The sequence below is a fragment of the Schistocerca piceifrons genome, chromosome 10 (assembly GCF_021461385.2).
Source record: "Schistocerca piceifrons isolate TAMUIC-IGC-003096 chromosome 10, iqSchPice1.1, whole genome shotgun sequence".
NCBI classification, from domain to species: Eukaryota; Metazoa; Arthropoda; class Insecta; order Orthoptera; family Acrididae; genus Schistocerca; species Schistocerca piceifrons.
In genome coordinates, this window is record NC_060147.1 from 17,261,009 (window position 1) to 17,287,044 (window position 26,036).

The 26,036-nt window shown below is 46.1% G+C and overlaps 1 protein-coding gene across 1 annotated transcript in view; it reads left to right on the forward strand.

The window, feature by feature from the left end:
• LOC124718636 (peroxidase-like) overlaps positions 1-26,036 on the forward strand; it is a 329,029-nt gene that overhangs the window by 127,742 nt on the left and 175,251 nt on the right. The window lies entirely within an intron of this gene.

Consider the following 26,036-nt stretch of genomic DNA (forward strand, 5'->3'; position numbering starts at 1 on the left):
CCGTTACGAGGTGTTCATGTACCCTCTCGTGGTACGCGGTGTCGGGGAAACCATTGGTTTCTGGACCTATGTTTACTGGGATGATTATCCTCTACTCGTTCCTTTCGTTTGTACCTATAGCAGCGAAACATCCTGTTTATTTGAAAAGTTTGTTTCATACGAAATCCAATACTCAGAAGTAACTGCAATGTTTTCTTCGACGCTTCTTTGATGATTTTTCTGACAATTCGCTAAGACGAGTGGCTGGCGTTGTCAAAGCTTCACCTTCTGTTGCTGGCGGGAGACTTCGAGAAGCGTATCGGGTGAAGCTGTGACAATGCCAGCCATGTGCGATGGCGAAACGTCAAAAACATCATAAAAGAAACGTCGGCCGAAAAACCATAGACAGAAACCAACAGACAATTTGTCAACAAGGGATCACGAAGACCGTAACAATTTTGAACTAAAGTGCAAATAAAATGAAGTATGCTGAGTACAAAATAGTCCCCCATTCGGATCTCCGGTTGGGAACTACTCAGGAGAAACAAAAGTGGCGTTCTCAAAATGGTTCAAATGGCTCTAAGCACCTCAACTTGTGAGGACATCACACACATGCATGCCCGAGGAAGGATTCGAACCTGCGATCGTAGCAGCAGCGCGGTTCCGGACTGAAGCACCTAGAACCACTCGACCAAAGCGGCCGGCCCTGGCGTTCTACGGATCGGAGGTAATGGCAAGGAAAGCGTTTCTGAAGAAGAGAAATTTGTTACCATCGAGTGTAGATTTAAGTGGCTCTGAGCACTATGGGACTTATCTGAGGTCATCAGTCCCCTAGAACTTAGAACTACTTAAACCTAACTAACCTAAGGACATCACAAACAGCCATGCCCGAGGCAAGATTCGAACCTGCGACCGTATCAGCAGCGCGGCTCCTAACTGAAGCGACTAGAACCGCTCGGCCACAACGGCCGGCTAGATTTAAGTGTCAGGAAGTCCTTTCTGAAATATAAGTAGGAAGTTTAGCCATTTATGGAAGTGAGACATGGACGATAAATAGTTTAGAGATGAAGAGAATAGAAGCATTTGAAATGTGATGCTCCAGAAGCATGCTGAAGGTTAGATGGGTAGATCATGTAACTAATGAGGAGCTATTGAACAGAATTGAGGAGAGAAATTTGTGGTAAACCTGGCTAGAAGGAGAGATCGATTGGTAGGACACATTCTGAGGCATCAAGGGATCGCCAATTTAGTAGTGGAGGGAATCATGGGGGGAAGGGGGCGGGGGAATCGTAGAGGGAGACCAAGAGGTGAATACACTAAGCAGATTCAGATGGAGATGAATTGGCTTGCACAGGATAGAGTAGCATGGAGAGCTGCATCAAACCAGTCTTTAGACTGAAGACCACAACAAAAACGTAAACAGCGTAAATAGTAGTAGTTCAAATGGTTCAAATGGTTCTGAGCACTATGGGACTCAACTGCTGAGGTCATTAGTCCCCTAGAACTTAGAACTAGTTAAACCTAACTAACCTAAGGACATCACAAACATCCATGCCCGAGGCAGGATTCGAACCTGCGACCGTAGCGGTCTTGCGGCTCCAGACTGCAGCGCCTTTAACCGCACGGCCACTTCGGCCGGCAAATAGTAGTAGTTATAGCAGAGAAAAGAATGGATGATTTAAAGCAGAAGAAGAAAGTTCAGTCGTAGGCAGCTTCATATAAACTGAGACGCACTGGCAGCAGTAAACGTGAGAGAGAGGGTGGTAGATTGAGAGAATCAGGAACGTGACTGAAAACAAGTGGTGGGTGAGGGGGAAATGTTTAGAAACGAAAACAGAGAGAAGCGCAGATTGGAGAGTGTGGATGCGTTTGGTGTGCTGTTTGACAGGCAAAAACTGGCGAGATACGTTAATGTCTTAGAGAAATGGTCAGCTGCTTCTTAAATGCTATGGGACACTGAAGTGTGAGCAGAGAGTGGGGGCGTACGACGGCAACAGGGAAGTAGCCTGCTAATATTTTCCTTTGGCTGGGGTACTAGATAAATGAGATGACGTATTGCAATAGTGAAATGGCAGGTGATTAATCTGTCTGATGCGAGGTACTGGGTTGTTTACCAACTGGGCTGCCGATGAAGCTTGTCTGAACGCTTCCGTCCTGTAGTGACTCTAGTGAAACATTTTTGTTTTCTCGCGCCAAATCTGAGTCTGCTGTTTGTGTGACAAGTCTGTGGAAAAGATGAGCTACGCGCCTGCCCACAGTCACCGCTTCGCTAGTCACAAGGAAATTCATGTTGCAGCTCTCCACGCAGTCTGCTCGTGGCGCGAGAGTGATTTCCGCGAAGAAGTGAGTGTCATCTCTTCCGCTGCTCACTTCCTTGCGTCGCGTTGACGTGCGGTAGGATACGATTGCAACGATGAATCTGCCGCTAATAGTTTCTTGGACGTGAGCCATATCGGAATTTCCTACCGAGTCTGCAGCTAGTTTACTATTTAATTAGCAGGAGCTTCCAATTGTACCACCTATGACGGCTTCTTCTCGTTCCATTCACATATGGACTGACGAAACAATGATTGCTTAACTCTAGACATACCGCTACGTACCTGCTTAATGCACTACTGGTCATTAAAATTGCTACACCACGAAGATGACGTGCTACAGACGCGAAATTTAACCGACACGAAGAAGATGCTGTGATATGCAAATGGTTAGCTTTTCAGAGCATTCACGCAAGGTTGGCGCTGGTGGCGACACCTACAACGTGCTCAGGTGGGGAAAGTTTCCAATCGATTTCGCATACATAAACAGTAGGTGACTAGCGTTGCCTGGTGAAACGTTGTTGTGATGCCTCGTGTAAGGAGGAGAAATGCGTAACATCACGTATCCGACCTTGGTAAAGGTCGGATTGTAGCCTATCGCGATTGCGGTTTATCGTATAGCGACACTGCAGATCTCGTTGGTCGAGATCCAATGACTGTTAGCAGATTATGGAACCGGTGCGTTCAGGAGGGCAATACGGAACGCCGTGCTGGATCCCAACGGCCTCGTATCACTAGCAGTCGAGATGACAGGCATCTTATCCGCATGGCTGTAACGGATCGTGCAGCCACGTCTCGATCCCTGAGTCAACAGATGGGGACGTTTGCAAGACAACAACCATCTGCACGAACATTTCGATGACGTTTGCAGCAGCACGGACTATCAGCTCGGAGACCGTGGCTGCGGTTACCCTTGTCGCTGCATCACAGACAGGAACGCCTGCGATGGTGTATTCAACGACGAACCTGGGTGCACGAATGGCAAAACTTCATTTTTTCGGATGAATCCAGGTTCTGTTTACAGCGTCACGATGGTCGCATCCGTGTTTGGCGACATCGCGGTGAACGCACAATGAAAGCGTGTATTCGTCATGCCATACTGGCGTATCACCCGGCGTGATGGTATGGGGTGCCATTGGTTACACGTCTCTGTCACCTCTTATTCGCATTGACGGCACTTTGAACAGTGGACGTTACATTTCAGATGTGTTATGACCCGTGGCTCTACCCTACATTCGATCCATGCGAAACCCTACATTTCAGCAGGATAATGCGCGATCGCATGTTGCAGGTCCTGTACGGGCCTTTCTGGAAACAGAAAATGTTCGACTGCTGCCCTGGCCAGCACATTCTCCAGATCTCTCACCAACTGAAAACCTCTGGTCAATGATGGCCGAGCAACTGGCTCGTCACAATACGCCAGTCACTACTCTTGATGAACTGTGGCATCGTGTTGAAGCTGCATGGGCAGCTGTACCTGTACACGCCATCCAATGCCCAGGCGTATCAAGGCTGTTATTACGGCCAGAGGTGGTTGTTCTGGGTACTGATTTCTCAGGATCTATGCACCCAAATTTCGTGAAAATGTAATCACATGTCAGTTCTAGTATAATATATTTGTCAAATGAATACCCGTTTATCATGTGCATTTCTTCTTGGTGTAGCAATTTTAATGGTCATTAGTGTAGCTTGCTTGTCCATCTTTGAAACGATGTCTACGCTCAGACATGTGTATTGTGTGTATTAAACGGGGGACATAGAAGCAACAGAGAGGCTTCGTCGCGCCGTAGCCCTCGGCAGTTGAGAACCCCACAACAGGCCACAGCAGTCTACCCACCCCACCGCCGCCCCACACCAAACGCAGTGTTATTGTACGGTTCGGGCTCCAGTGGACGCCTCGCTCCCCCCCCCCCCCCCTCCCTTCTCCCCAGGAACGCCTCATACCAGACGAGTGTAACCCCAATGTTTACGTGGTAGAGTAATTATGGTGTACGCGTACGTGGAGACAGTGTTTGAGCAGCAATAGCCGACATAGTGTAACGGAGGCGGAATAATGGGAACCAGCCCGCATTCGCCGGCTGGTGAAGCTACAGTTAATTTGCCTAAATCCTTGGAGAAGTGCCTACAAAGTGAATGTGGGTGAACACCGCCCACTACTCTCGCCAGTTGCTTTTGTGTACTCAGAACGCACTTTCTAAGCGATAACTTACCCTAGAAAAATATAAGACACAAATGAGTGGAGCTATGTTGGTTGGTTTGCTTCCAGTATTAGCAATTATACAAAGAGCAGAACTTGTTATAATTACTTGTTTTACAAAATCAGTTGAAATTCTCATCAATATTCATATTAAAAAGTAATGTGGAATATTCTGTCTCATTCGCTGACTGCAATCCCGCAATTGTTAGTGTTTTCTAACTGTACAGTACACAGTATACGTTTTTTTCTGAAGTGGCATCTGTTTGTTGGGAAACACTTCTCTATTATTTGAAAAAACTTTGTTAGCAATTCCTTCTAGTGCTTTCTACTTAAGCGCATTAACGCTTGTTACGTATGCAGAAGCTACAACCATACTTGGAAGGTCATTCACTTGTATATCGGATAGGAGTGAAGACAAAACTGAACCATGTAAGACTCCGTTATTTCTTCCTGCCATCAAAATTTTCTCACCGTTCTGAATTATTTAGCAAAACACTTTTTACATCGGTTTTGTTAGACGTGTTTCCTGTTTGTTGTACAATCGTGGTACTGTTCTATGCTCAAGAACTATCACGTTTTTGGATAACGAAAATCTCCTCTGTAATAATCAATATGGATTCCGCAAGCAGGGATCTTAACGAAACTCAGCTCGCTCTGTTCCTCCACGAGATTCAGCTTCAACACGATACCACAGTTCATCAAGAGTAGTCACTGGCTTATTGTGACGAACCAGTTGCTCGACCACCATTGACCAGACGTTTTCAATTGGTGAGAGATCTGGCGAATGTGCTGGCCAGGGCAGCAGTCGAACATTTTCTGTATCCAGAAAGGCCCGTATAGGACCTGCAGCGTGCGGTCGTGCATTATCCTGCTGAAATGTAGGGTTTCGCAGGGATCGAATGAAGGGTAGAGCCACGGGTCGTAACACATCTGAAATGTAACGTCCACTGTTCAAAGTGCCGCCAATGCGAACAAGCGGTGACCGAGACGTGTAACCAATGGCACCCCATACCATCACGCCGGGTGATACGCCAGTATGGCGATGACGAATACACATTTCCAACGTGCGTTCACTGCGATGTCGCCAAAGACGAATGCGACCATCATGATGCTGTAAAAAGAACCTGGATTCATCCGAAAAAATGACGTTTTGCCATTCGTGCACCCAGGTTCGTCGTTGAGTACACCATTGCAGGCGCTCGTGTCTGTGATGCAGCGTGAAGGGTAACCGCAGCCACGGTCTCCGAGCTGATAGTCCGTGCTGCTGCAAACGTCGTCGAACTGTTCGTGCAGGTGGTTGTTGTCTCGCAAACGTCCCCATCTGTTGACTCAGGGATCGAGACGTGGCTGCACGATCAGTTACAGCCATGCGGATAAGATGCCTGTCATCTCGACTGCTAGTGATACGAGGCCGTTGGGATCCAGCACGGCGTTCCGTATTACCCTCCTGAACCCACCGATTCCATATTCTGCTAACAGTCATTGGATCTCGTCCAACGCGAGCAGCAATGTCGCGATACGATAAACCGCAATCGTGATAGGCTACAATCCGTCCTTTATCAAAGTCGGAAACGTGATGGTACGCATTTCTCCTCCTTACACGAGGCGTCACAACAACGTTTCACCAGGCAACGCCGGTCAACTGCTGTTTGTGTACGAGAAATCGGTTGGAAACTTTCCTCATGTCAGCACGTTGTAGGTGTCGCCACCGGTGCCAACCTTGTGTGAATGCTCTGAAAAGCTAATCATTTGCATATCACAGCATCCTGTCGGTTAAATTTCTCGGCTGTAGCACGTCATCTTCGTGGTGTAGCAATTTTAATGGCCAGTAGTGTATTAGTTCCTCCCGCATACACATCGCATAATGGCCATAACGAGAAAATTCGGGAAATTAGAGCTAATACAGAGGCTTACCGGACAACCATTCTTCCCACGCGCCATTCTCATGTGGAACGGGGAAGAAGGGATTAGTTAGTGCTACCTGAAGTACCCCCCGACACATAACTGCATGTGACTTGCAGAATATCACGTGTACTTAGATGAGAATTCTATGAACATTAAGCGACAACGATTTTACCACACGGAGTGACGGCATCGCTTCGATCACAGACTTGCTAGTGACGAGGCATTTTTAGAAATAGCATAGCAGAAAATAAAATATACCACTGCATTTGAGATGAAGCAGAAAACATGCTGCGGATAACATATTTCAGTGTCGGGTGTTTACATGATGATGTCCAGCTGCGGAGGGCCGAGATGCATCAGGAAGCATTTGTGTGCAGCTGTCTGTTATCGCCTGCCAGCGCAACAGGAGGCCGATATATGAGCCGGTTTATCTGCCGCGGCCAGAAATAAACCACGGAGATACGTGCCGGCCGTCTCGCATTGAACCCGCCGTTGCTCATATCGACATGTTTACCATTTTCCCGTGGAGGTGTGGCTGTTTACTTCTCACGCGCAGAAGGCCGCATCGTTGTTACAAAATTATCGTCCCTCTGTACGGCAGTGCTAAATTTGTGTACTGCATTTCAACCTTATCTACGTTGTTTTTCGTTGGTTTAACGAAGAGGGTGTGGCTTGTGTGAATGAGCGAGTGTCGTACGGTAAACACCAACATGTTATCTCACTTCCGAATGGTCAACTACGCGCCTGGTTCACTGGGAATCATACATATTCAATGACAATGGCTCATGAAGATTGTAATGTCCTTGTGCGGCGCGAAGGTGACAACTGACGTTGTACTGTACATCTACAACATACGTGCTGACTGAGGGTACCTCGTAGCAGTACATTGATTTTTTTCTCGTTTTTCACTCACATATCAAACGACGGAAAACTGAATGTCTTCACGTACGTATAAGCGCATTAATCACGATTACTCATCATAACTAGGCAAGGTGTAAGATCGTCGCACAGTCTTTTTGCAACACAGCTTCTATAAATTTACACAGTAGGGTTTCAGGAGAACTGTGTTGTCTTTCTTTCAAGAAATCACATTTATGTTCCTCGAGCACTCCTGTTACAATTTAGTATTGGCCATACCCACTTGCTAGAGCGTTCAAATGGTTCAAATGGCTCTGAGCACTATGGGACTTAACTTCTGAGGTCCCTAATCCCCTAGAACTTAGAACTACTTAAACCTAACTAACCTAAGGACATCACACACATCCGTGCCCGAGGCACGATTCGAACCTAATATGGTTACGAAGTCTTTCACGACGGAGTCCTTGCATAAAAAGTTCTCGGTTTACTTATCGCGTCAAATTTGGATAACATCCCAAGCTTTCAATGACTACCTCCGTCATCTTCGTCAGGGGTAAAACTGACTGTCGTGGAGCTCTGAAGCTTCCGCTTTTATAAGCAGTGGACGGCTTCTCATTGGCTGGATGACGTCACGGTGAAAACGTCCACAGATTTTGTTTGCGCGCTTTATCCAGAGTTGCTTGCAGCGCCATCCATCGCAACAGGGGGAGAGCTGCGAGGAATGTAAGAAGTCTGGATAAAGCGCGCAAACAAAATCTGTGGACGTTTTCACCGTGACGTCATCCAGCCAATGAGAAGCCGTCCACTGCTTATAAAAGCGGAAGCCTCAGAGCTCCACGACAGTCAGTTTTACCCCTGACGAAGATGACGGAGGTAGTCATCGAAAGCTCGGGATGTTATCCAAATTTGACGCGGCAAGTAAACCGAGAACTTTTTATGCAAGGATTCGAACCTGCGACAGTAGCGGTCGCGCGGTTCCAGACTCAAGCGCCTAGAACCGCTTGGCCATACCGGACGGCTAAAATTTCGTTATTTCTTATTTAATCGCCATGATTCTGCAGGTTTAATGACCCGACAATGTTTTAGCTACAGATTACGGTCGTTCCGTAGCCACGGTGAACGGGCTGTGGAGCCTGAAGGCTGTCACGACCACTACTTCCTGCCAAGGTCCGCCCCCGAAGCGGCAGTGACCCAGTTCGCTTGCTGACCTCACGCAAGGCTTCCTTCCTTCCTTCCTTCTGTGGCGCGGCGGTCCTCCGGAAGGAGACCTTCCCGCAAGGTCGGGTCAGTGACGCTCCTACTGCTCGATGCCAGCTCGTCACCTCCTGCTGCCTCTAGCCCCACCTCTTCCCACTCCCCCAAACGATGTTCCATCAGTAACCAAATCGCCTTTGACGTGCATTAATCACGAGATTAATTCTAATCCAACGAAGTATCACTATCTACGTTCCAGAAATAGTTTTGAACTGTATATGAACTTGACCGAACTGCTTCGATCCAAATATCTCTCCAGACAGTTCAAGATTCGACTGTACAAAACCCTGATCCAGCCTGTTGTTCCATATGGCTGTGAGACATGGAGTATCCGGAAACAGGAGTTCCATAAGCTCCCTGTTTTTGAGATAAAAGTGCTTCGGAAGATGTTCGGTCCGGTTCTGGATCCAGATACAGGGCAATGGGGGATCAGATACAACCATGAGCTCGAGGAACTATACCAGCATCCCAACATAGCAGGAATTGTTGAACGAATGCAGTGGGCCGGCCATGTGGCCCGGGTGGAGGATCACAGATGGCCTCGGAAGCTCCTGGATTTCACACCTACAGGAAAGAGACCGCCAGGGACCCCGGAAGCGTTGGAGGGATGGACTCCATGAAGATTTAAACCAAGTGTCAAAAGCTGTGAACGCAAGACGGATAGCACCAATGGACAGAATACAGTGGAGGAGGAAACTTGTAGATGCGTGCGGTCCACTGGGCCTGATCAAGTAGTAGTAGTGGTGGTAGTAGTAGTAGTATATGAACTTGAACTTACAAGAGCACGACCGGTTTCGTGATATCAGATCACATCTTCAAGTGTACGTCTATAAGACAGCTTCTGGTTACCTTCTAATATCGTGTCGGACCTCCTTTTGCACGGGGTCGTGAAGCTGCTCCACACGGCTTGGACTGAACAAGTCGTTGAAACTCCCTACAGATATATTGGGCCATGTTGCCCCTATGTTGCTGTTGTGGTCTTCAGTCCTGCGACTGGTTTGATGCAGCTCTCCATGCTACTCTATCCTGTGAAAGCTTCTTCATCTACCAGTACCTACTGCAGCCTACATCCTTCCGAATCTGCTTAGTGTATTCATCTCTTGGTCTCCCTCTACGATTTTTACCCTCCACGCTGCCGTCCAACACTAAATTGGTGATCCCTTGATGCCTCAGAACATGTCCTACCAACCGATCCCTTCTTCTAGTCAAGTTGTGCCACAAACTCTTCTTCTCCCCAATCCTATCCAATACTTCCTCATTAGTTATGTGATCTACCCATCTAATCTTCAGCATTCTTCTGTAGCACCGCATTTCGAAAGCTTCTATTCTCTTCTTGTCCAAACTATTTATCATCCATGTTTCACTTCCATACATGGCTACATTCCATACGAACACTTTCAGAAACGACTTCCTGACACTTAAATCTATACTCGATGCTAACAAATTTCTCTTCTTCAGAAACGCTTTCCTTGCCGTTGCCAGTTTACATTCTCTACTTCGACCATCATCAGTTATTTTGCTCTCCAAATAGCAAAACTCCTTTACTACTTTAAGCCCTCAGCATCACCCGACTTAATTTCACTTCATTCCATTATCCTCGTTTTGCTTTTGTTGATGTTCATCTCATACCCTCCTTTCGAGACACTGTCCATTCCGTTCAACTGCTCCTCCAAGTCCTTTGCTGTCTCTGACAGAATTACAATGTCATCGGCGAACCTCAAAGTTTTTATTTCTTCTCCATGGATTTTAATACCTACTCCGAACCTTTCTTTTGTTTCCTTTACTGCTTGCTCAATATACAGATTGAATAACATCGGGGAGAGGCTGCAACCCTGTCTCACTCCCTTCCCAGCCGTCGACTCCTATAACTGGCATTTGGTTCCTGTACAAATTGTAAATAGACTTTCGCTCCCTGTATCTTACCCCTGCCACCTTCAGAATGTGAAAGAGAGTATTTCAGTCATGATTGTAGAAAGCTTTCTCCAAGTCTACAATTGCTAGAAACGTAGGTTTACCTTTCCTTTATCTATTTTCTAAGATAATTCGTAGGGTCAGTATTTCCTCACGTGTTCCAACATTTCTACGGAATCCAAACTGATCTTCCCCGAGGTCGGCTTCTACCAGTTTTCCCATTCTGCCCCTATAGCCGTCCACAATTGCGAAAGAGTTGCGATGCAGGATTTTGTGCACAAACTCACCTCTCGATTATATCCCATAACTGTTCATGTTGGGCATTTTGGGTGCCGAGACCATTCTCTCGAAACTGTGCAGATTCAAACCAATCGCGAATAATTGTGGTCTGGTGTCATGGCGCATGGTAATCCATAAGAATTTCATCATTGATTGGCAACATAAAGGTCTTGAACGGTTGCATGTATCAAAACATGTGGTGCGTGGTTGAAATGATCTCAGCGACAAATCTAAAGTGTACAGTGAGAACTATTAGCTGTGCAACAACGAGGATGCAGTGGGAATGCATTTACATCGATTGGACGAACGTTATGAAAACAAACACTCGAAACCGACGTTTCACGTAAGTCACATGCAACGAAAATCTGTAACGCAACCATCTGTGTGTGGCGTGTTTATAATTATGTTTCATTTATATTTTAGGACAATTAATCTATAAAAACGCGCCAAATGTCAGAAAGAAAGCGTGTAAACCGTCTGATGATGAATCACAACGATTCGAAACCGGTAACGGTTTCCTTTGAATAAAGGAACTCAAAGTAAATTTGTGGCTGGTTGCTGTCCTAATACCATCAACGTAGTCTTCAGTGTCAATGTGAGAGCGCCATGCCCTCGCCGGTTTTGCGTACATACAGGTGAGGAGTTATTACGCGGCGTTTCTCAGCGGGTCACCCGCGCTGGCCCCCGCTGCAGCTGAGAGGACCCCCCACCACCGGAGCTCCGCCCCCACCACCACGCCCCCGCGAGCCGCAAGACGAGGTCGCTTGCTCGGCGATCACGTGGACAGCGGCTGATCGTGCTTCCCCCGACCCCGCACACCCACCTGTTGCTGCTGGCTCCGCAACCGCCTGGCGGAAACTGCGCTTCTCAAAACTCGCACCCAGAAGCGGCAGGCGGATAGATAGCTGCATGATGCACGTCCGCGAAAGCGATTCTCAGACGGCGCGGCTGACGAAACGGCCAACACCGTCCCATATCAGAAACACTTCCCTGAGGTCCCGCTTGACACGTTCGTGACTAAAAACGCATCCACGAAGAGTACGCAAGGCACACCGAGTAATGCAAACACTTCACAACAAAAAAATTCAAATGGCTCTGAGCACTATGGGACTTAACACCTGAGGTCATTAGTCCCCTAGAACTTAGAACTACTTAAACCTAACTAACCTAAGGACGTCACACACATCCATGCCCGAGGCAGGATTCGAACTTGCGACCGTAGCAGTCGCGCGGTTCCAGACTGAAGCCCCTAAACACGCTCGGCCATCATGGCTGGCACTTCACAACAACAACAACATATTTACTAAGATGGTATGTCCGAAAGAACAGATACCATCGGTGTCGAAGCAGCTCGTTAGAATGAAATTACAATGAAATAAACACCCTTAGCTGTCGCCGTCGAGGTATGTCAACGCCTCTAAGCAGCTAAGGGTGTTTATTTCATTGTAATTTCATTCTAACGAGCTGCTTGGACACCGATGGTGTCTGTTCTTTCGGACATACCATCTTAGTAAATATATAGTTAAGGGTCACCGGCCACTTGACCATCTTCTTCTTCTGTGAGAATGCACAAACAGTGCCCGAACTCTTACGGGAATCGGCAAAGGGCCGCGAGTGTTGAGTATAATGGGCGGGGGCTCTACGAATGTAGTGCGGGGCAATACGTTGAGAATGTGGGTTTCGCGGGAGGCGTGCCAGAGATAAATCCCTGCAGTCGCGCTATCCTCTGTGTCTTCGGTGGCTGAGATGGATAGAGCGTCTGCCATGTAAGCAGGAGATCCCGGGTTCGTGTCCCGGTCGGGGCACACATTTTCATCTGTCCCCGTTGACGTAGGTCAACGCCTGTAAGCAGCTAAGGGTGTTTGTTTCATTGTAACAACAACAAAAACAAAAATGATGTGAAACAAAACCCTTGAATACATTCCGTAACAACCGATGCATCATTTAACCCTCGCAATATGAAGGGTGGGGGGAGGAAAGAGGTACTTTGTGCCCACTGTCTGAAAATATTGTGATCTAGTCGTATAATTTACAACTTAAAAGTCTGAAAAAATACTTGTTTTGAATTATTCCTTATAGCGATTCTGTAATTGGCCAGCCAGAGTGGCCGAGCGGTTCCAGGCGCTACAGTCTGGAGCAGCGCAACCGCTACGGTCGCAGGTTCGAATCCTACCTCGGGCATGGATGTGTGTGATGTCCTTAGGTTAGTTAGGTTTAAGTAGTTCTAAGTTCTAGCCGACTGATGACCTCAGCAGTTGAGTCCCACAGTGCTCACAACCATTTCAACCAATTCTGTAATTGTTTCGAATTTTTCACTAAAACATAACCTAAAACGTTAAGTCTTAGTTGCGAATGTGACTATTCGCAACAAATGTCATACTCATATTTTCAAGTTATGGACACTTATTACACGCCTATATAACTTTAAACCGTATGTTGCCAATTAAACTTTACGACAGTTAAATAAATCTGTATTTTTTTTACTTTTTGTTATACTGTTTATAAGGTACCGGGCCTCTCTCTGAACACGTAACGGAAAATGTGCTGAAATTGTTATTTTCTGGAACCTACACTATGTGATCAAAACTATCCGGACACCTGGCTGCGTCCTCCATCGGTAACGCAGGAATTCAATATGGTGTTGGCCCACCCTTAGCCTTGATGACAGCTTCCACTCCCGAAGGCATACTTTCAATCAGGTCCTGGAAGGTTTCTTGGGGAATGGCAGCCCATTCTTCACGGAGTTCTGCATAGAGGAGAGGTATCGATGTCAGTCTGTGAGGCCTGGCACGAAGTCTGCGTTCCAAAACATCCCAAAGGTGTTCTAGGGGATTCAGGTCAGGACTCTGTGCAGGCCAATCCATTACAGGGATGTTATTGTCGTGTAACCACCACAGGCCGTGCATTATGAACAAGTGTTCGATCGTGTTGAAAGATGCAATCGCCATCTCCGAATTGCTCTTCAGGAGTGGGAAGCAAGAAGATGGTTAAAGCACCAATGTAGGCCTGTGCTGAGCGCTTCTAGGTGCTTCAGTCTGGAACCGCGCGACCGCTACGATCGCAGGTTCGAATCCTGCCTCGGACATGGTTGTGTGTGATGTCCTTAGGTTAGTTAGGTTTAATTAGTTCTAAGGTTCTAGGGTACTGCTGACCTCAGAAGTTAAGTCCCATGGTGCTCAGAGCCATTTGAACCATTTAGGCCTGTGCTGTGATAGTGCCACACAGAACAGCAAGGAGCACAAGCCCCCTCCGTGAAAAACACGACCACACCATAACACCACCGCCTCCGGATTTTGCTGTTGGCACTACAAACGCCGGCAGATGACGTTCACCGGGCATTCGCCATACCCACACTCTGCCATCGGATCCCCACATTGCGTACCGGATTCGTCACCCCACACAACGTTTTTCCACTGTTCAATCGTCCAATGTTTGCGCTCCTTACACCAAGGGAGGCATCGTTTGGCATTTACCGGCGTGATGTGTGGCTTATGAGCAGCCGCTCGACCATGAAATCCAAGTTTTCTCACCTCCCGCCTAACTGTCATAGTACTTGCAGTGGATCCTGAAGCAGTTTGGAAATCCTGTGTGGTGGTCTGGATAGATGTCTGCCTGGTACACATTACGACCCTCTTCAACTATCAGCGGTCTCTGTCAGTCAACAGACGGGATCGGCCTGTACGCTTTTGTGCTGTACGTGTACCTTCACGTTTCCACTTCACTATTACATCGGAAACAGTGGACCTAAGGATGTTTAGGAGTGTGGAAATCTCGCGTACAGACATATGACACAAGTGACACCCAATCACCTGACCACGTTCGAAGTCGATCAGTTCTGCGGAGTGCCCCGTTATGCTCTCTCACGATGCCTGATGACTACTGAGGTCGCTGATAGGAGTAACTGGCAGTAGGTGGCAGCATCTACACCAACATCTACATACATACTCCGCAATCCAACATACGGTGCGTTGCGGAGGGTACCTCGTACCACAACTAGCATCTTCTCTCCCTGTTCCACTCCCAAACAGAACGAGGGAAAAATGACTGCCTATATGCCTCTGTACGAGCCCTAATCTCTCTTATCTTATCTTTGTCGTCTTTCCGCGAAATATAAGTTGGCGGCAGTAAAATTGTACTGCAGTCACCCTCAAATGCTGGTTCTCTAAATTTCCTCAGTAGCGATTCACGAAAAGAACGCCTCCTTTCCTCCACAGACTCCCACTCGAGTTCCTGAAGCATTTCCGTAACACTCGCGTGATTATCAAACCTACCAGTGAGAAATCCAGCAGCCCGCCTCTGAATTGCTTCTATGTCTTCCCTCAATCTGACGTGATAGGGATCCCAAACGCTCGAGCAGTACTCAAGAATAGGTCGCATTAGTGTTTTATAAGAGGTCCCCTTTACACATGAACCACATGTTCTCAAAATTCTACCAATGAACCGAAGACGACTATCCGCCTTCCCCACAACTGCCATTACATGCTTGTCCCACTTCATATCACTCTGCAGTGTTACGCCCAAATATTTAATGGACGTGACTGTGTCAAGCGCTAGACTACTAATGGAGTATTCAAACATTACGGGATTCCTTTTCCTATTCATCTGAATTAATTCACATTTATCTGTATTTAGAGTTAGCTGCCATTCTTTACACCAATCACAAATCCTGTCCAAGTCATCTTGTATCCAATGCACAATGTACCTAATATGAAAAACGTATGTTTTTGGGGGTGTCCGGATACTTTTGATGACTTAGTGTGGTTATACATCGATACCTATTTAAATCGATGATGTTAACAAAATTTATTAATAATTAATTAAATGTTTTTAAGTTTTTTGTGGTGGACATAACGCACCCTCCCTCATCCATTGTGATACGTGTTATAGTAAATACGGTGGTATTGCTACGCTTAAGGCATGCCCTCAGAGTATGAGCGCCAGTCGCCTACTTTGCTGACCCAATTCAGGATGCTAGGAACCAGTTGGAACAGTTTTGTTCCAACTTGCCTCAGGAGGGGAGACAATGGCTTTATGACTCTCTCCATTACGGAACCAGTGAAACTACACGGGCCGCAAATGTTCAGATGTGTGTGAAATCTTATGAGAATTAACTGCTAAGGTCATCAGTCCCTAAGCTTACACACTACTTAACCTAAATTACCCTAAGGACAAACACACACACCATGCCCGAGGGAGGACTCGAACCTCCGCCAGGACCGGCCGCACAGTCCATGACTGCAGCGCCTCAGACCGCTCGGCTAATAACCCCGCGGCGCCTATCAATCTCTTACATACTTTTGAACATGATAGTATATGTTCCACAGGACGCTGTTTCGTCTTGCTTTGGTCCTTATGCTCTTTCATGACAGTGTACAGACTATTGCTATGCAAACGGCACAAATATTCTGAACAAATCATTGTGGTACTCAAATATTTCTAAATATTCGTATATGCCCTGTAGTATTATGGGTAACTGTAAAATATTTCTGTTTGCTGATGACACTAGCTTGGTAGTAAAGGATGTTGTGTGCAACATTGACTCGGTTTCAAGTAGTACATGACCTCAGTTCATGGCTTGTAGAAAATAAACTAACGTTAAATCATAGTAAGGCTCAGCTTTTACAGTTTCTAACATACAATTCAACAAAATCTGACGTTTTAATCTCACAGAACGGGCATATGATTAGTGAAACTGAACAGTTCATATTGCTAGGTGTTCAGATAGATAGTAAGCTGTCGTGGAAAGCCCACGTTCAGGATCTTGTTCAAAGGCTTAATACTGCCATTTTCACTATTCGAACGGTATCGAAAGTGAGTGATACTTCGACACGTAAATTAGTCTACTTTGCTTATTTTCATTCACTTGTGTCGTATGGTATTATGTTTTGGGGTTACTCTTCCCATTCTAGAAGGATATTTTTGGCTCAGAAACGGGTGGTGTGAGTTCACGAACCTTTTGTCGATCTCTGTTCACGAGTCTGTGTATTTTGACATTGGCCTCTCAATATGTATATTCCTTATTGTCGTTTCTTGTTACCAATATTAGTTTATTTCCAACAATTAGCAGCTTTCACTCGGTCAATACTCGGCAGAAATCAAACCTGCATTTGGATCGGACTTCCTTAACTCTTGTGCAAAAAGGTGTGCAGTATACTGCTACATCCATTTTCAATAAGCTGCCTCTCGAATTCAAAAATCTTAGCAGTAATCCACGCGCTTTCAAATCGAAACTGAAGAGTTTCCTCATGGGTCACTCCTTCTATTCTGTCGAGGAGTTCCTTGAAAAATTAAGCTGATTCTCATTGTATTGCTGATAGCGTTTGGTTAAACTTATGGACTGATTTTCTTTCAGGTTCATGAACATTTATTTTTATCTGTTATTAGTTTTATGTTGTAAGTTAATGTACTGACACGTTCCATGACCTTGGAGATTTGCTCATCAATTTGGTCCTACGGAACTTGAGACGTAAATAAATAAATAAATAAATAAAATAAAGTTAGCGCTTTAAATTGTATGTTTTTGTTTACAATGCAAAGACCATTCGGAAAGCAAAGATGTCACACATTTCCTACTAAGCAAAGATCTCATATACGTTGTCGGGCCATATGGTAGGCCTCAGCCAGGTTTGGTTTCTTCCTGGCTGGGTGAGGATTTGGATTGGATTGTTTGGGTTCAAAAAATGGCTCTGAGCACTATGGGACTTAACATCTATGGTCATCAGTCCCCTAGAACTTAGAACTACTTAAACCTAACTAACCTAAGGACATCACACAACGCCCAGCCATCACGAGGCAGAGAAAATCCCTGACCCCGCCGGGAATCGAACCCGGGAACCCGGGCGTGGGAAGCGAGAACGCTACCGCACGACCACGAGATGCGGGCGATTGTTTGGGGGGGGGGGGAGACCAGACAGCGAGGTCATCGGTCTCATCGGATTGGGGAAGGACGGGGAAGGAAGTCGGCCGTGCCCTTTCAAAGGAACCATCCTGGCATTTGCCTGGAGCGATTTAGGGAAATCACGGAAAACCTAAATCAGGGTGGGCGGACGCGGGATTGAACCGTCGTCCTCCCGAATGCGAGTCCAGTGTGCTAACCACTGCGCCACATCGCTCGGTCCAGGTTTGGTATCCCATCGTTGTCCACGGTGTCTCAAGACACGCGTCTGGCTTGTTATTTCATTGACTGGAATATGTCTTCAGTGATGAGTTCCACTTCGAACTGAGACCCAATGACCAACGAAGGCATGTATGGAGACACCCCAGAGAGCAGTGAGATACCAATTTAACTGTCGCCCGCCCTACGGCTCGATAACCATGAGTGATGATCTGGCCTGCCATTCCATTTCATAGCAGGACATCCCTTTGGTTCTCATCAGCACAGCGGGTCGTCGACGGTATTGTACATCCCATTTTGTTGCCCTTCGTGGCAAGCCGTCCTGGGCTCACAGTTCAGCAAGATAATGCTCGAAACATCCTGGCAGATTAAAACTATGTGCCGGGCCGAGACTCGAACTCGGGAACTTTTGCGGGCAAGTGCTCTACTAATTGAGCTACCCAAGCACGACTCACGCCCCATCCTCACAGCTTTAATTCCGCCAGTACCTCGTCTCCTACCTTGCCCGCGAAAGGCAAAGGTCCCGAGTTCGAGTCACGGTCCGGCACACAGTTTTAATCTGGCAGGAAGTTTCATGTCAGCGCAGTCTCCGCTGCAGAGTGAAAATCTCATTGTGGAAATACTGTGGTCGAGTAGTATGTCTCGTGTCCCACATGCCGGTCTACTGTTTCTCTGATCTGGCCGGGACTGGTTCGCAGTCAGCAGAGCCGCGACTGGTAGAGATAGGGGCTAAGGGCGCGTACCTGCTACTGTGACCAGCCAGACAAGCGGAGCGGCTGGAGAAAGCTGGAAACACCTGGAGGCCATATGTCAGCAGCTGGGTCTGGCGCCTTCCGCGAGAGCCTTGCCAAATGCTTCTCTCTCTCTCTCTCTCTCTCTCTCTCTCTCTCTCTCTCTCTCAGGCCAGTATTACACTATCAAATTTCTTTCTCAAATTTATTTGTCAAAGATATTTGATGGTGTAATAGGAACTTTGTCAAATGTCGTCCAATATTTGATCAAATCTAGGGCCTCGCTGTAGATTTGATCAAAGAAATCGCTTGTCTTCTGTTCGCTGCAATGTGACATGTTACCGCATGGAGAGCTACCATCGCTGCAGCACTCTGTTGTCTGTAGTGTTTTTATAAACATTGTCGCTAAATACACTCCTGGAAATTGAAATAAGAACACCGTGAATTCATTGTCCCAGGAAGGGGAAACTTTATTGACACATTCCTGGGGTCAGATACATCACATGATCACACTGACAGAACCACAGGCACATAGACACAGGCAACAGAGCATGCACAATGTCGGCACTAGTACAGGGTATATCCACCTTTCGCAGCAATGCAGGCTTCTATTCTCCCATGGAGACGATCGTAGAGATGCTGGATGTAGTCCTGTGGAACGGCTTGCCATGCCATTTCCACCTGGCGCCTCAGTTGGACCAGCGTTCGTGCTGGACGTGCAGACCGCGTGAGACGACGCTTCATCCAGTCCCAAACATGCTCAATGGGGGACAGATCCGGAGATCTTGCTGGCCAGGGTAGTTGACTTACACCTTCTAGAGCACGTTGGGTGGCACGGGATACATGCGGACGTGCATTGTCCTGTTGGAACAGCAAGTTCCCTTGCCGGTCTAGGAATGGTAGAACGATGGGTTCGATGACGGTTTGGATGTACCGTGCACTATTCAGTGTCCCCTCGACGATCACCAGTGGTGTACGGCCAGTGTAGGAGATCGCTCCCCACACCATGATGCCGGGTGTTGGCCCTGTGTGCCTCGGTCGTATGCAGTCCTGATTGTGGCGCTCGCCTGCACGGCGCCAAACACGCATACGACCATCATTGGCACCAAGGCAGAAGCGACTCTCATCGCTGAAGACGACACGTCTCCATTCGTCCCTCCATTCACGCCTGTCGCGACACCACTGGAGGCGGGCTGCACGATGTTGGGGCGTGAGCGGAAGACGGCCTAACGGTGTGCGGGACCGTAGCCCAGCTTCATGGAGACGGTTGCGAATGGTCCTCGCCGATACCCCAGGAGCAACAGTGTCCCTAATTTGCTGGGAAGTGGCGGTGCGGTCCCCTACGGCACTGCGTAGGATCCTACGGTCTTGGCGTGCATCCGTGAGTCGCTGCGGTCCGGTCCCAGGTCGACGGGCACGTGCACCTTCCGCCGACCACTGGCGACAACATCGATGTACTGTGGAGACCTCACGCCCCACGTGTTGAGCAATTCGGCGGTACGTCCACCCGGCCTCCCGCATGCCCACTATACGCCCTCGTCCGTCAACTGCACATACGGTTCACGTCCACGCTGTCGCGGCATGCTACCAGTGTTAAAGACTGCGATGGAGCTCCGTATGCCACGGCAAACTGGCTGACACTGACGGCGGCGGTGCACAAATGCTGCGCAGCTAGCGCCATTCGACGGCCAACACCGCGGTTCCTGGTGTGTCCGCTGTGCCGTGCGTGTGATCATTGCTTGTACAGCCCTCTCGCAGTGTCCGGATCAAGTATGGTGGGTCTGACACACCGGTGTCAATGTGTTTTTTTTTTCCATTTCCAGGAGTGTACAATTGGTGTGTGCCGACAACTGCAAAATTAATAGAGATGTATGAAGCTGATGAGGCGCTTTACAACGTGAGGCACGCTGAATACAAAAATAGATTAAAAAGATTGGAGACCTGACCTGACCTAACCTAACCTAACATAACAAAACCCTCTGCTGTAGCAAGGAATCGGAGTGTTACAGTGAGCCTGTCTTCTGCAGATGTAGCAGTTCTTAAGTGAATATTGTGCTTTGTGATATGAGGATACACTTCACTGAGCACATACAGAAATGTATGCTCATTGTTATTGATGTACGACTTCACGTCTTCCACTATAAGCTCACGTAACAAGGTTTGTTGAATGCTTTTATCGTGTCGTCGTAAAACCCACGGCTTCGCCCAGATCAGATTAGTTTTTCGTCCCATAGATCCGAGCTGAGGAGATCCTCGTGGATGTGGAACATGTCAATTTTTTTAAGCTGAAATAACAATACTAATAGTGTGAATATATACAATACATCATTAGTTTCTATTAAAAATTTCGTCAATGGAGTAGAAGGAGTTGGCCACTAGTAAGTCTTTCAGGCTCCTTTTAAACTGATCTTTATTTGTAACTAAATTTTTTATGTTTGTTGGCAAATTATTGAATATGAGTGTTCCTGAGTAGTGGACTCCTTTTTGAACTAAAGTAAGTGCTTTTAAGTCCTTGTGCAGATCATTTTTGTTCCTGGTATTATATGTATGAACTGAGTTGTTTGTTGGAAAAAGAGATATATTATTTAGGACAAATTTCATTAAGGAGTAAATATACTGTGAGGCAGTAGTTAGTATACCCAGTTCTTTGAAGAGGTTTCTGCAGGACGTCCGTGAATTTACTCTGCAAATAATACGTATTACACGCTTTTGGGCTCTGAAAACTTTTGTTTGACTTGAAGATTTATCCCAAAATACTATACCATATGACATTATGGATTGAAAGTTGGCAAAGTATGCAAGCTTTTTCATTTTTATGTCGCCTATGTCTGCTGACACTCGAATTGCAAATACAGATTTGTTAAGGCGTTTCTGCCGTTCTGTGGTGTGCTCCTCCCAACTGAATTTATTATCAAGTTGTAATCCCAGGAATTTAAGACCGTCAACCTCGTATGTATGGTTCCTTTCCCCCCCCCTCCCCCCCCCCCCCCCACTTCTCTTCCGCATGTGCACACAATGCAATTGCGGTACGTGCAACTGCTGCGGTTAATAATAAGTTATTGTTGTCAGCCATCTTGAACTTTGACGAAAAATTTGATGACAGTGTAATACCCCTTCTAGCGCTACGTCAAAGATCTTCGTCAAATATATTTGACGGAATATTTGATCACATCTTTGATCAAATCTTTGACAAAGAAATTTCATAGTGTAATACCGACCTCAGCATGCCATATTCTTCTAACAGGGAAGCCAGACGTGTACAAGCAAAGCGGCTGCGGAGTTTGGTACGAAAATGCGTCCAGCTGACTTGGGGGACACTGCGGCCTAACGAAGAAAATTAGAACACACAGAAGATCACATCAGCTGTGTCATTGGATTGAAGAGTTTCTAGCAAGCAGAGCACAGCATGTCATTCTCGGTGAAAAGAAGTCTTCAGAAGCGAAAGTAGGCTCAGGTGTACTCCCCAACGAGCGCTATACGATCGTCACGTTTCCCGACACATACAGCGTGTTTCCGTAAGAGCTTGCAAAATTGTTGACAGGACACAGAGAATGCTCCACTGAACAATTTGAGGTAGGGAATCTGGAATCGGAGAAACCAGCTTAAGCAGATATCGAAGTAAACTTGTCTACCGCTTTGTCTAGTACAGAAAAGTGTAAAAGTGGCTCATCTGAGTCGTTCGAGAATGTCTATAAAGCTTTATCTGCAGTTTAAATTCTGAGCAATATGTACAGGATAACATTTTTAAGAATCTGCCGTGCTTAGCAAACCCCGCATTATGTCAACCACCAAAATTATTACCTGCGATCAGGTGGGATTGACGGAGGACATCGAAAGGGTGCAAAAAAGGGCAGCTCGTTTTGTATTATCACATAATAGGGGAGAGAGTGTGGCAGATATGATACGCGAGTTGAGATCGAAGTCATTAAAGCAAAGACGTTTTTCGTCGCGGCGAGATCTATTTACGAAATTTCAGCCACCAACTTTCTCTTCCGAATGCGAAAATATTTTGTCGAGCCCAACCTACATAGGTAGGAATGATCATCAAAATAAAATAAGGGAAATCAGAGCTCGAACAGAAAGTTTTAGGTGTTCGTTTTTCCCGCGCGGTGTTCGGGAGTGGAATGGTAGAGAGATAGTATGATTGTGGTTCGATGAACCCTCTGCCAAGCACTTAAATGTGAATTGCAGAGTAATGATGTAGATGTAGATGTCGATATGCAGAATCGAATATGCTGAGTTTTCTTAAATTTGAGGGAGGGATCATTTGCAGAAAGACAGCCAATAACCGTTCTAAACACCTTATATAGAGTTTCTATCGTATCTCTACGTCTACTAGGATTGGTTACAATTCTTCTGACAACTACAGAACGTACTCCTACTGCTGCATGTATACAAAATGTAAAATCAGTGATAAATATGAGAAATAACAGAGGATCCAGTATTAAACCTTGTGGAACACCAGCATATTCACAACTTCGGCCATTGCATACATGTATTGAAGCGGTAGCATTGAAATGCCATCCAGTTATGCAGATTTAGCTTTTGTGCTCCAGAAGCTATTTTATGTTAATGCTGGCATTGTTTGTTTAGACAACATAAAAATGGTTCAAATGGCTCTGAGCACTATGCGACTTAGCTTCTGAGGTCATCAGTCGCCTATAACTTAGAACTAATTAAACCTAACCAACCTAAGGACATCACACACATCCACGCCCGAGGCAGGATTCGAACCTGCGACCGTAGCGGTCGCTCGGCTCCAGACTGTAGCGCCTAGAACCGCACGGCTTGGACAACATACAGTCTTATTCTTTTATATTTTGAATTTCAGTCAAGAATGTATTTAGGTAATCTAATCGATGACGACCAGCTTGGCCTTAGGGAAGGTAATGACACAAGGACAGTTCTGACATTTGGCAATAGAAGCAAGACGAAAGAAAAATCAAGATTCGCTCATAGGATTTGTTGACCTTAAAAAAAAATCTTCCACAGTGTAAAGCGGTGCAAAATGTTTTAAATTCTTAGGAAAATACGAATAAGCTATACGGAAAGACAGAGAATACTATACAACATATGCAAGGACCAAGTGAGACCAATAAGAATGGAAGATCAAGAACTAAGTGCTCAGATTAAACAGAATATAAGGCAGGGGTGTAATCATTCGCCTCTACTGTTCAGTATATACATCGACGAAGTATTGACGGAAGTAGAAGATATCTTCAGAAGTAAGATTAAACTTCGTGTTGAACGGATATGAGTGATGAGATTCACTGATGACATTGCTACCTTCACTGAAAGTGAGGTAGAATTATAGTACCTGTTAAATGGAATGAACAGTCTAGTGACAAGAAGAAAGACGAAATAATGAGGAGTGGCAGAAATGAGACTGAGCAAGAGGTATAGGAAGTGAAGAAATTCTGCTATATTGGAAGCAAAATAACATGACGGTGAAAGCAAAGAGAACAGAAAAAGCAGGCTATAAAAGGCAAAGAGGGCATTCAACAGTAGCCTTGATTTGAGGAAGAAATTCCTAAGAATGTGGTTTTAGAGTACAGCATTGCCTGGTAGCGAATCGTGGACTGTGGGAAAACCAGAACAGAAGGGAATCGAAGCATTTGAGATGCGATGATATAGAAGGATGCTGAAAATTAGGTGGGCATAGTGTAAGATATGAGGTCCTCTGAAGAATGGAAGAATAAAGAAGTGTGTGAAAAATGATGACAAGAAGAAGGAACAGTATCGTAGAACATATGTTTGGACATCAGGGAATAACTTCCATTGTACTAGAGGGAGCTGTAGAAGGTAGAAAGAGGAGGAAAATACCGAAGTGGGAAGATATCTAGCAAACAGTATTGGGGACTTAACGGTGTAAGTACCGTTCTGAGACGAAGAGGTTCGCCACAAGGGAAGAAGCAGTAGTAGACCGCATTAAACCAGTAAAAGACTGACGGAAGAAAAATACTTACTGTTTGCTTTGAACGCTAAAAGTTATGAATTCGTTTTATTTGTGAGAGTAGCTCCAAATTACGCCGTTTCCTTGGCTTTTACCATCCTGTGGAGTGGAGTGTGCGGTGATCTGAAACGTCCTGGCAGGTTAAAACTGAGTGCTCGTCAGGATTCGAACCCGGAGCCTTTGCCTTTCGCGGGGAATGCACTTAACAACTGGCGAGAGCACCACGTGGCAGTCGCATTTTTGTGAAATATTTTATATTTATGGCACATGAAGTTCAGGGCGCAAATATCAAGCATCGAAGGTGAGGGTATAATCTGGAGTGCCCCAGGGAAGTGTGGTAGGTCCGCCGATGTTTTCTATCTACATAAACGATCTTTTGGATAGGGTGGATAGCAATGTGCGGCTGTTTGCTGATGATGCTGTGGTGTACGGGAAGGCATCGTCGTTGAGTGACTGTAGGAGGATACAAGATGACTTGGACAGGATTCGTGATTGGTGTAAAGAATGTAGATAAATGTAAATTAATGCAGATGAATAGGAAATAGAATCCCGTAATGCTTCAATACTCCATTAGCAGTGTAGCGCTTGACACAGTCACGTCGGTTAAATATTTGGGCGTAGCATTGAAGAGCGATATGAAGTGGGACAAGCATGTAATGGCAGTTGTGGGGAAGGCGGATGGTCGTCTTCGGTTCATTGGTAGAATTTTGGGAAGATGTGGTTCATCTGTAAAGGAGACCGCTTATAAAACACTAATACGACCTATTCTTGAGTACTGCTCGAGCGTTTGGGATCCCTATCAGGTCGGATTGAGGGAGGACATAGAGGCAATTCAGAGGCAGGCTGCTAGATTTGTTACTGGGTAGGTTTGATAATCACGCGAGTGTTACGGAAATGCTTCAGGAACTCGGGTGGGAGTCTCTGGAGGAAAGCAGGTGTTCTTTTCGTGAATCGCTAGTGAGGAAATTTAGAGAACCAGCATTTGAGGCTGACTGCAGTACAATTTTACTGCCGCCAACTTACTTTTCGCGGAAAGACCACAAAGATAAGATAAGAGAGATTAGGGCTCGTACAGGGACATATAGGCAGTCATTTTTCCCTCGTTCTGTTTGGGAGTGGTACAGGGCGAGAACATGCTAGTTGTGGTACGAGGTACCCTTCGCCACGCACCGTATGGTGGAGTGCGGAGTATGTATGTATGTAGATGTAGATGTAAAGCAGTTCGATGCAACTCTCAGAAATTCTCTCGAGAATCAGCTTTGATACATTCTGACCGACGTTAATATCCTAAAAGCAATACTGAGTTTTTTCTCTGGGTCTTGCGCCACTGTCGTAGAATGCCTACCTACTACGCGTGTGGAACAGTTTCGATTCCTAGCGGTGCCAAAATTTTAAACAGAGACTCCTTGTCCCATGAACAATTTACGTGAAGCTTAAAATACACAAGGATGACGAAAAAGAATTTAATTTGTAATTTGTTCAAATGTAAACCATATTTTATAAGTGACCATTTTTTAGGAATGTATACTTGCAAAGAAAA